Source organism: Gekko japonicus, unplaced genomic scaffold, assembly GCF_001447785.1.
Source record: "Gekko japonicus isolate JY-2015 unplaced genomic scaffold, Gekko_japonicus_V1.1 scaffold3960, whole genome shotgun sequence".
NCBI lineage: Eukaryota > Metazoa > Chordata > Lepidosauria > Squamata > Gekkonidae > Gekko > Gekko japonicus.
The window spans coordinates 31,034-42,316 of NW_015173807.1; the positions used below are offsets into that span (position 1 = coordinate 31,034).

At 52.2% G+C, this 11,283-nt stretch overlaps 1 non-coding gene across 1 annotated transcript; it reads right to left on the reverse strand.

The window, feature by feature from the left end:
* Window positions 1–7,837: 7,837 nt before the first annotated feature.
* TRNAP-GGG lies at window positions 7,838–7,909 on the reverse strand. Its single transcript has one exon. It is a non-coding gene; the product is annotated as a tRNA-Pro (tRNA).
* Between the last annotated feature and the right edge of the window lie 3,374 nt (window positions 7,910–11,283).

Below are 11,283 nucleotides of genomic sequence, written 5' to 3' on the forward strand. Positions count from 1 at the left end.
CCCTCTAAGCTGAGTTAGTGTGAGCTAGCTCACAGTTCTTTAGCCTCTGGCTCACACATTTTTGTCTTCGCTCAGGGAGGATGGCTCCAGAGCAAACTAATTCATGCAGCAGCCAAATTGCTCGCTCACAACTTTAATGCCGGTAGCTCACAAAGTAGAATTTTTGCTCACAGGACTCCACAGCTTAGAGGGAACATTGGTGGTAAGGAGAGGAAAAGAAATTAGTTCCCAGGTTCATTTCAAGGTGCTGACTAAGACCTCCAAAGACCTTCATGACTCAGGACTGTGTGTCCCAACACAGCTGAGGGGAACCTCCATATTCAGAGGCACTAATCCTCTGAATCCCAGAGCCAGGCAGTGATATCAGGCAGAGGCCTCTATGCCCTGTTGTTGGCCCTCTGAAGGAACTGGTCGGCCACTGTGTGAGACTGGATGCTGGACTAGATGGACCATTGGTCTGATCCAGCAGGGCTCTTCTGATTTTCTTATGGAGGCCTCTCTGCCCTGTTGTTGGCCGTCCAGAGAAACTGGTTGGCCACTGTGTGAGGCAAGATGCTGGACTAGATGTACCAGTGGTCTGATCCAGCAGGGCTCTTCTGATGCTCTTATGAAGGCCTCGGCCTCTCTGCCCTGTTGCTGGCCCTCCAGAGGAACTGGTTGGCCACTATGTGAGGCAAGATGCTGGACTAGATGGACCACTGATCTGATCCAGCAGGGCTCTTCTGATGTTCTTATGGAGGCCTCTCTGCCCTGTTGTTGGCCATCCAGAGGAACTGGTTGGCCACTGTGTGAAGCAAATGCTGGACTACATGGACCATTGGTCTGATCCAGCAGGGCTCTTCTGATGCTCTAATGAAGGGCTCAGTCTCTATGCCCTGTTGCTGGCCAACCAGTTCCAACCAGTGTGAGACAGGATGCTGGACGGATGGACCACTTACGCGTTGAGTAATTCTCATGTTACATTCAAGACATGCATAGGTGATAGTATGATTGAAAGTGCATGTATACCCAGGTACGGGTGCCCAGTTTCATTCATAAAGTGAATATATGTTGGTTCTTTCTCACAAACAGGTGTATGCACATGTAGGCAAGATGTACAGGTATTCTCTATAATGTGTAAAGAGACGCTCTGCTTTTGGAGGTGTTGGGACTGGCCTTTCTTTGCTGGAGACTCTGGAGTGGAGAGTAGGGTTGCCATGTCCTCCTAGCCATCAGCAGAGGCTGGAAGGGGTAAGGTTGCCAGCTCCAGGCAGGGAAACTCCTGGAGATTTGGGGATGGAGCCTGGGGAGGACAAGGACCTCAGTGGGGTACTGTCATGAACTGGGCTGTGCCACCGGAGGCCTAGTAGGCCCAGGGAGCCTGGCTAGCAGTGGGGGAGGCTGGGCCTACAAACCCCAGAAGGCCTTGGGAAGTTCTGGCGCCGATTTTGGCCACTAGGGAAGAAGAAGGCTGGGGAATAAAATAACTGGTGCAAGAGGAGAACCTGTTCTTCTTCCCAGGGAACAGGGCCAGAAGGAAGGCTGCTGCAGGAGGAAACCTTCATCCTGAGAGAAGGGTGAGTAGTCTAAGGCCACTCGAGATAGTGAGCTAGGGACAGTATATTTAGACGCGTTAGGACATCTGATTTCTTTTCTTTTCACCCACTTACTGTTATTATTCCTGCACCTTGTTTGTTTGACCTCCTATAAAATAAACCTTTTCCTTGTTTCACTCTGCCTGGTCCTCACGCCTATTATTCAGCCAAAAGGGAGGTCTGAAGGTCTTGGGAGGGTGCTCTGGGCCTTCTCAAGGGAGCCTGGAACCAGAGTGGTGGCAGCGTCAGGTGACACCCCATCTGGGCCACAACAATTACAATGCCACAAAGTCCACCCTCCAAAGCATCCTTTTTCTCCAGGGGAACTGATCTCTGTAATCTGGAGATAAACTGCAATTCAGGGAATCCCCAGGCCCCACTGGGAGGTTGGCATCTTTTCTGGAGACACATGGGCAGGCAAAACAGCCAGTCCTGGGCTAGGCAGCCCAAGGGAGTGAGCAGGGCTAAAGAAGGTTTGAGAACCGGACCCCCCTCCCCATTTCAACCATTCGTACAAAGACCACGCACCTCTAACCTAGAGAACTAGCATTGCAGAAAATCTGAAGCCGCAGTGGAACAGGGGAGATGTTTGCTTTAAACAAAACATACGGCAATTTGTGGACATACTGAAATATATACAATGCTTCCTTCCTCATCAAGCCTAAACTTTATTTTACTACTCAAACAATATCAAATGCATCATTTATAAGCTGGTTAGCATATAAAATCATACCGGTTTGGCATATTTATGAAATTTCCAAGTTATGAATGCCTTCCGCAAGAGAAGCAAAATTGTAAATACAGCCAGTTCTAGAGGAAACGGCAAATCGCGTCCGCCGATCAGGAGAAATGTTGGGAGCTCTGGTTCTGAGAAGCAACTTCTGCCGGGCGGTTAATTGGCAGACTGCGAAAGCATTCCATCTTCTCCTCTCTCTTCCACAGATAAATGTCGGCACTGTTCACACGGAGAAGTTGCCGCGCTAAAGACACGAATGACAGTCGGATTTTCGGTGTACGGTCACACCGCAACATCTGGGAAGCGTAGTGCACCCGTGGCTAACCCGTGGCTTCCCGCCGGAGATGTGGAGTAAAAAACTACTGCAGAAAGTATTGAGATATATGTCTAGGTTGAGGTAGCAAGCAGTTACTGGATCTAGGTCAGTTTGATCTATATGTAAGTCTTAGCTGTCATGCTAAGTGGTTAAGGCAATTACGGTCAGGTGTTAAACTACCAGGTGATATCTTCTAGCATTGTTAGAGTAGGTAATTAATGTATCCTGTTAGTGATTGGCTGGGGTTGGTATATAAGCTATCAGCTTGATAAGCTGGGTGGGGGACTTAGTTCTCTCCAACTAAGGTATGTTATGCTGTAAGACAGTCTGTATATCTCTGTGTAAATATTCACCATTATCTCTAAGTACACTTTATGCACCTTCATCACCAGTTGGTCTCCAGCTTCTTCTTTACTGCACCCAATAGAAAGTGCACTAGTTTCCAGAAACTGTGGGGCAGGGGCGGGCGGCTGATCACGTTTCCGCTTGAATCCCATGGCATCCGGTGCCTGTCCATGTCCCGTCGCAAACCAGATTTTTAAAAAAGTCTCCACAGGATGCGCACAAACGCCCAACAGTGCATGCACAAACGTCGGCGAGTGGGGGAAAAAATCTCATTTGCCATGGAAGCGGCGCCTAGCGATTGCCGGTGTGATTGCGCCACGTTGCTTCTTTGCTGTGCTTCAGGATAGCCGTGTGATCGGCGCCTAACGGCCTAACCACGAGAACTCGATGGGATGTGTGATGGGGCTGCTGTGCTTTAATTTGCTCCGGGGCAAACAGCCACGCTTCCCCCCCTCCCGCGTTTTCCGGCCCATGTGATCGGGGCCATTAATTACCTTTCACCTCCTCTGATTAGGAAGAGGCAAGGAAAGTTCTGCATAGGCAGCATTTGCCGGAGGGGCATACAGCAGCTGCCCGCTCGCAGCAAGTGCACCATCCAACATCCTGCAATTTCACCTCCCAGCTCCAAACTTCCCTCCATTGACAGCTTTTCAATTTGTGACTTTTGTATCCAAGGTGAACAGCAGTGGCGCTGACAATCGGGGCGATTCCCCACTGCGGGGGGATGAAAGGTGTGCCGTTTCAGGGATATGTGGAGGCTTCCCAAATAAAAGAAGCTTCTGGTTATTAGAATGGCATTCAAGTGCTCCCGTCACCCCCAACCCTCTTTCCCAAAATAGCAAAACACTTTGAATGTGCAGGTAATGAACCTCTTTATGCCCACCAGCCGTGTTGGTACAATACGGAGTAATTGGTGAGATTTGGCGGGAAATGGATTTGGGCGGAGAAGGAACTCACATTTCCCCCATGATGGGACCTTCCTCGGTTAGCTGTTCTTTTCCTATACGGACGCGGCACCGTTGGGACTTTAATCAGTGGGTCGAAGAGACCGATTCCATAGAACTGTTTCACCTGTCATTGTGCTTTGGGGTGCAGGGCCGAATCAGAGTCGTTAGGAAGTGGATCCCACCAATAACAGGACGGATCAGACAACACATCCACCATGTGCTTATGTCTGTGGCAAGTATTCTTGGTGCTGGGGGGTGGGGGCAACAGTGGGAGGGGGCTTCTAGTGTCCTGGCCCCACTGGTGGACCTCCTGATGGCCCCTGGCATTTTTGGCCACTGTGTGACACAGAGTGTTGGACTGGATGGGCCATTGGCCTGACCCAAAATTGGCCTCTCTTATGTTCTTATGTTCACTTAGAAAGACCAGGGTTGCTACGCAAAGGTAGGGTTGTCATACGTTGGTTGCGACTTGATGGCCCCAAAAAAGAGTCATGTCTCCCTGGAGAACCCTGGAGATACTGGAGGTGGGGAAGGGGCACCGGTGGGCCAGGGGAGCAGGACACCCCAAAGCTGGTACACCCGGTGTCCTCGTCGGACGCCAGAGCTAGAAGGACCCAGTGCCTAGTGGTGAGGCCAGCCTTTCCATGACGTCTGGATGGGTCACTGCAAGCCGCTGCCGCTGCACCTGGGCGGGGACAGACTGGCGGGTCCCTGGCCCCGCAAAAGGCCCCATCCAACCCCCAAAGGTGGGAGGGAGGGACGCAGCACAGCCGAGAGTTAGGGAAGCCCGGCTGGAGTGGGAAAGGAGAGGCGCGGCCGGCTTGGGCTGTCGTCCCCCTCCCAGGAACTCCTGGCCTGCAGCTGCTCGACGTGGCGCTGCACTCGGGCGGCAGCTGCAAAGCCCAGCAGCTGCCTTTCTTTTCCTCATCCGGCGGGAGCAATAGCAGCCGCTGTGGTCCCGATCCCCTGAGGCCCGTCTGCTCCCTGGACTGCCACTCCCAGGCTGTCCAGCAGCCCCGAATCAGGAGGAGGAGGAGGAGATTGGATTTATACCCCAACCTTCACTCGGAGTCTCGGAGTGGCTTACAATCACCTTCCCCTCCCCTCCCCGCACCCTGTGAGGTAGGTGGGGCTCAGAGCGCTCTTTCGAGAACTGCCCTTGAGAGAACAGCTCCGAGCAAACTTGTGACTGACCCAAGGTCACACCGGCAGCTGCATGTGGAGGAGTGGGGAATCAAACCCGGCTCTCCCAGATTAGAGTCCGCACTCTTAAACACGACACCAAACTGGCTCCCAGTCGCCCCGTCTCGTCTGAAGTACTTCAGAGGGTGTTGTGCAGAATGGAGAACAGGGCTACACATGTCGCCCTGAGCGCCTGGGAGGGAAGGTGGAAGAAAAGCAGAGAGACAGAACCCTGAAGAAAAACCGTTTTCTTTGAAGCTGCGGTTAATGCCTGGATCATTTTTTGAAGCTATTCAATCCAACCCCCCGTACTTTTAAACCTCTTTTTTAAAAACCTTCTTGTTTTATGAATACTAGCAGTATCAGACATTTAAATGTTGAACTTGAAAGCATTTTCTTGTCTCTCCAGAGGATATCGAGAGAATAGGAAGAAAACACGAAGTGCCCCCCCCCCATCTACGACAAGGAGCGGGAAATGATATTTTGTCACAATGACACTGTTTTAAGGGATGTAATATTTGTACCACCTCCGTGGCTTCTCCTCCTCTGTCACAGGGGTGAGATTTCGACCAGCTGTAATCCGGGAACAACACTCCGCTGCAGGGATGAGTCGGAGCACAGGCCACGTTCCCACACAGAAAACCCGCCCTTGGTTTCCTCCCAGGTTTGGCCTCAAAGCCTCCCCAAATCCTTCCACATATTGGCCAGCCGCAGCTCCACATTCAAAATGAAGAAGAAGAGGAGATTGGATTTATACCCCGCCCTTCACTCGGAGTCTCAGAGTGGCTTCCAAACTCCTTTCCCTTCCCCACCACAGACACCCTGTGAGGTAGGTGGGGCTGAGAGAGCTCTCTCAAGAACTGCTCTTTCAAGGACAGCTCGTCAGAACTATGGCTTGCCCAAGGTCATCCAGGCAGGTGCAAGTGGAGGAGTGGGGAATCAATCCGGTTCTCCAAGATTAGAGTCCCCGCACTTAACCACTGCACCAAACTGGCTCTGAGGACTGTAATGAGCCGGGCACACCAATTGGCGGAACTGTAGTTTCTCCCCTTCATTTTTACATACTGAGGAAAAGCAGCTTTATAAGATTATGCATGGGATAGAGCCGATAGAGAAAAAAGTCCTTTTCTCCCTTTCTCACAATACAAGAACTCGTGGGCACTCCATGAAATTGCTGAGCGATCGGGTTAGAACGGATAAAAGGAAGTACTTCTTCGCCCAAAGAATGATCAACACATGGAATTCACTGGTGGCAACTACAAACATGGATGGCTTCAAGAGGGGATTGGAAAAACATCTGGAGCAGAGGTCCATCCATGGCTATTAGCCACAAGGTATAGATACGAACTCTCCGTCTGGGGCAAGGGATGCTCTGTATTCTTGGTGCTTCGGGGGGGGGGGCATAGTGGGAGGGCTTCTAGTGTCCTGCCCCCACTGCTGGACCTCCTGAGGGCACCTGGTATTTTTGGCCACTGTAAGACACAGAGTTCTGGACTGGATGGGCCACTGGCCTGATCCAACATTGGTTTCTCTTATGTTCTTATAGCTTCATAAAGGCCAATTTAGAACACACAGAAGTTGACCACACCTATGCGGCTGCCTTACACTGAATCAGACCCTGGGTCCCTACCAAGGACTCAGGCGGAGGTCTTTCCCATCACCTACTGCCTGGTCCTTTGAACTGAAGATGCCGGGGATTGAACCTGGGACCTTATGCATGCCAAGCAGAGGCTCTGCCACTGAGCCACAGCCCCTCTTCACAGGTCTCCAGGGTCTCAGGTGGAGGACTTTCCCATCACCTACTGCCTGGTCCTTTTTAACTGGAGATGCCGGGGACTGAACCTGGGACCTTCTGCGTCCCAAAGAGATGCTCTACCACTGAGCCACAGCCCCTCTTTACAGTTCTCCAGGGTCTCAGGCGGAGCTTCTTTCCCATCACCTACTGCCTGGTCCTTTCAACTGGAGATGCCGTGGATTCAACCTGTGACCTTCTGCAATCCAAGCAGAGGCTCTGCCACTGAGCCACAGCCCCTCTTCACAGCTCTCCAGGGTCTCAGGTGGAGGTCTTTCCCATCACCTACTGCCTGGTCCTTCTTAACTGGAGATGCCGGGGACTGAACCTGGGACCTTCTGCGTCCCAAAGAGATGCTCTACCACTGAGCCACAGCCCCTCTTTACAGTTCTCCAGGGACTCAGGCAGAGGGTCTTTCCATCACCTACTGCCTGGTCCTTTGAACTGGAGATGCCGTGGATTCAACCTGTGACATTCTGCATGCCAAGCAGAGGCTCTGCCACTGAGCCACAGCCCCTCTTCACAGCTCTCCAGGGTCTCAGGCAGAGGTCTTTCCCATCACCTACTGCCTGGTCCTTTTTAACTGGAGATGCCGGGGAATGAACCTGGGACCTTCTGCGTCCCAAAGAGATGCTCTACCACTGAGCCACAGCCCCTCTTCACAGCTCTCCAGGGTCTCAGGCAGAGGTCTTTCCCATCACCTACTGCCTGGTCCTTTTTAACTGGAGATGCCGGGGAATGAACCTGGGACCTTCTGCGTCCCAAAGAGATGCTCTACCACTGAGCCACAGCCCCTCTTTACAGTTCTCCAGGGTCTCAGGCGGAGACTGTGACCTTCTGCATGCCAAGCAGAGACTCTGCCACTGAGCCACAGCCCCTCTTCACAGCTCTCCAGGGTCTCAGGTGAAGGTCTTTCCCATCACCTACTGCCTGGTCCTTTTTAACTGGAGATGCCAGGGACTGAACCTGGGACCTTCTGCGTCCCAAAGAGATGCTCTACCACTGAGCCACAGCCCCTCTTTACAGTTCTCCAGGGTCTCAGGCGGAGGGTCTTTCCCATCACCTCCTGCCTGGTCCTTTCAACTGGAGATGCCGTGGATTCAACCTGTGACCTTCTGCATGCCAAGCAGAGACTCTGCCACTGAGCCACAGCCCCTCTTCACAGCTCTCCAGGGTCTCAGGTGAAGGTCTTTCCCATCACCTACTGCCTGGTCCTTTTTAACTGGAGATGCCGGGGAATGAACCTGGGACCTTCTGCGTCCCAAAGAGATGCTCTACCACTGAGCCACAGCCCCTCTTTACAGTTCTCCAGGGTCTCAGGCGGAGGGTCGTCCCCATCACCTACTGCCTGGTCCTTTCAACTGGAGATGCCGTGGATTCAACCTGTGACCTTCTGCATGCCAAGCAGAGGCTCTGCCACTGAGCCACAGCCCCTCTTCACAGCTCTCCAGGGTCTCAGGCGGAGGTCTTTCCCATCACCTCCTGCCTGGTCCTTTCAACTGGATACGCTGGGGATTGAACCCGGGACCTTCGGCACACAAAGCAGATGCTCTACCCCTGAGCCACAGCCCCCTCCCTGATCATCTTGAAATTATGAAGTGGCCTTCTACAGAATCAGACCCTTGGTCCATCAAAGTATCAGAGTCAGTCTTGTCTACTCAGAAGGGCAGCGGCTCTGCAGGATCTCAGGCTGAGGTCTTTCGAGCAAGGGAACCTTTACCTTTACCTATATATTTATGCTGTATACTTATTGATTTTAACACTGGGCCCCCTGGTTTGTACTCGGTTAACTTAATTCCTTCTTTGGAGGCTTTAAGTCTTTGCTCCCCTCCTTCTTTCTCTATAGATGCTGGGGATTGATCCTGTGAACTTATTCATGCCAAGCAGATGCTCTGCCACTGAGCCACAGCCTCTTCCCAAACACAGATGAAGCTGCCTTACACTAAATCAGACTTTTGGTCCATCACACTGCTTAGACGGGCAGTGGCTCTTTGGGGTCTCAGGCAGAGGTCTTTCAGAAAGCCTACTTCCTAATCCTTTGAACTGGAGATGGCAGGGACTGAACCTGGGACTTTCTGCATGCCAAGAGATGCTCTACCACTGGGCCACAGCGCCTCCCCAAACACACAAGGTTCCTTTACACTGAATCAGATTAATGGTCCGTCATCACAGTCAGGGGTCATTTCCTGCAGGAGCGCACAGGAGTGGAGCTCCAGCAGTAAAGAGCCCAGGGGGCGGGCACATGCAACAAGCCCCGCCCCCTGCTCCCAGCAGCCCTCAGTCAGAGCAAGAAGCAGCCAGGTAAGTTGCCGAGCCTCCCCCCCCGGCCCCCCGATCCAAAACAGTCTAGTGGCACCTTTAAGACCAAGTTTTATTCAGGTACAAGCTCTCCCTCCTCTGTGAGGGCAGATCTGCACGTTCACCCCCCCCCCCAATAGCTAACAATCCAAAACAGTCCAGTGGAGCTTGAGCGGTGGGTGTTGCCTTCCGACACGCTTCCGGTAATGTCAGGGGGTGTGGCATATGCAAATGAGTTATGCTAATGAGTTGTGCTAATGAGCTCCTGCACCTCTTTTTCTACGAAATGACCCCTGATTACAGTCGATATCGTCTATTTAGACCGGCAGTGGCTCTTTGGGGCCTCAGGCAGAAGTCTTTCCCATCACCTCCTACCCGGTTCTTTCAAATGGAGATGCCAGGAATTGAACTGGTGAACTTCTGCATGCCAAGCAGGTGCTCTAACACTGAGCCACAACCCTTTCCCCCTGGAAGATCAGCTAAGGCTAATCGAATTCCCAAAGACTCATCTCACCAACCGGTTTGGCTCCTTTCAGCTCCTCAGGACTCGTTCCAAAGATGCTGTCCTGAAATCTCTTATGTTCAGCAGAACACCCAGAATAAATACAGAAAGGAGGGAAGAAGGCAGGAAGCAAATATATCCCCCTCTCCTTCTCTTCTTGAGATCCCCACAGCCAGGAACTTTCTTGTCCAATAGGTTGCCGAAGGCTTTCACGGCCAGAGTTCATTAGCTGTTGTAGATTTTCTGGGCTGTATGGCCGCGATCTTGGCACTGTAGGACCTGACCTTTCGTCAGTAGCTGTGACTGGCATCCTCAGAGGTATAACACAGAAAGATGGAGTACTCTCTGTGTCAAGTACTCCATCTTTCCGTGTTATACCTCTGAGGATGCCAGTCACAGCTCCTGGCAAAACGTCAGGTCCTACAGTGCCAAGACCACGGCCAGACAACCCAGAAAGTCTACAACAGCTAATTTCTTGTCCGAGTTTTGTCCTTTTGCACCTCCCCCCCCATCGACCCGGATGAGAACCCTCTCCTTCGCAAACAACAATTGCACAATATCCAGATCGGCACCAATTCTGGCTGCCATCTGTGCTTACGAAGGGGGGATGCGACGGGGATAATAATCTCCTTGCGACAGGTGATGCATTTGTTTTATTTGTTAACAAATTATAAATCATCTGTTCCGTTTTTCTGAATGCACAGGGCGACGACCCGCCTGACAGTCAGGGGCGGGAAGCAGGTGTACCTCGGGAAGGCATTACCTGAATATCCCCCGCTCTCGTCCCCCTAATCAAAGATGGCATCGGTTCTTTATTTGTTCATTTGCTCATTAGACGCGTTTAGCGCCCACCTTCGCATCAGAAGTGGATCCAGGGAGCGGCTTGGCAACAAAAATGGGAATAGCGGCTGTAGAAAACGCATTGATGAGCCCAAACCTCTGGCAAATTAGAGGCACGCTTCCAGTCGACCAGCCCACACGGGCCTCATGGGGGGGGGTGTCCCCCCTTAGACTGGCATCTAAAGCTAAGCAATGAGGTGGCAGGACAGGTACCAGTTCAAACGGCAGGTGGGCACTCACAAAATCAAAGCCTCCTCCATACAGAAAGCAGTCCTTGCATCCAGAAATGCAGCACGTCAGAGAAACAGGGAGGCAAAAACATAAGAACATAAGAGAAGCCAATGTTGGATCAGGCCAATGGCCCATCCAGTCCAACACTCTGTGTCACACAGTGGCCAAAAACACCAGGTGCCATCAGGAGGTCCAGCAGTGGGGCCGGGACACTAGGAGCCCCCTCCCACTGTTGTCCCCCCCCCCAAGCACCAAGAATACAGAGCATCACTTGCCCCAGACATAAGAACATCAGAGAAGCCAATGTTGGATCAGGCCAATGGCCCATCCAGTCCAACTCTCTGTCACACAGTGGCCAAAAATACCAGGGGCCATCAGGAGGTCCAGCAGTGGGGCCAGGACACTAGAAGCCCCTCCCACTGTTGCCCCCCCAAGCACCAAGAATACAGAGCAACACTTGCCCCAGATATAAGAACATCAGAGAAGACGATGTTGGATCAGGCCAATGGCCCATCCAGTC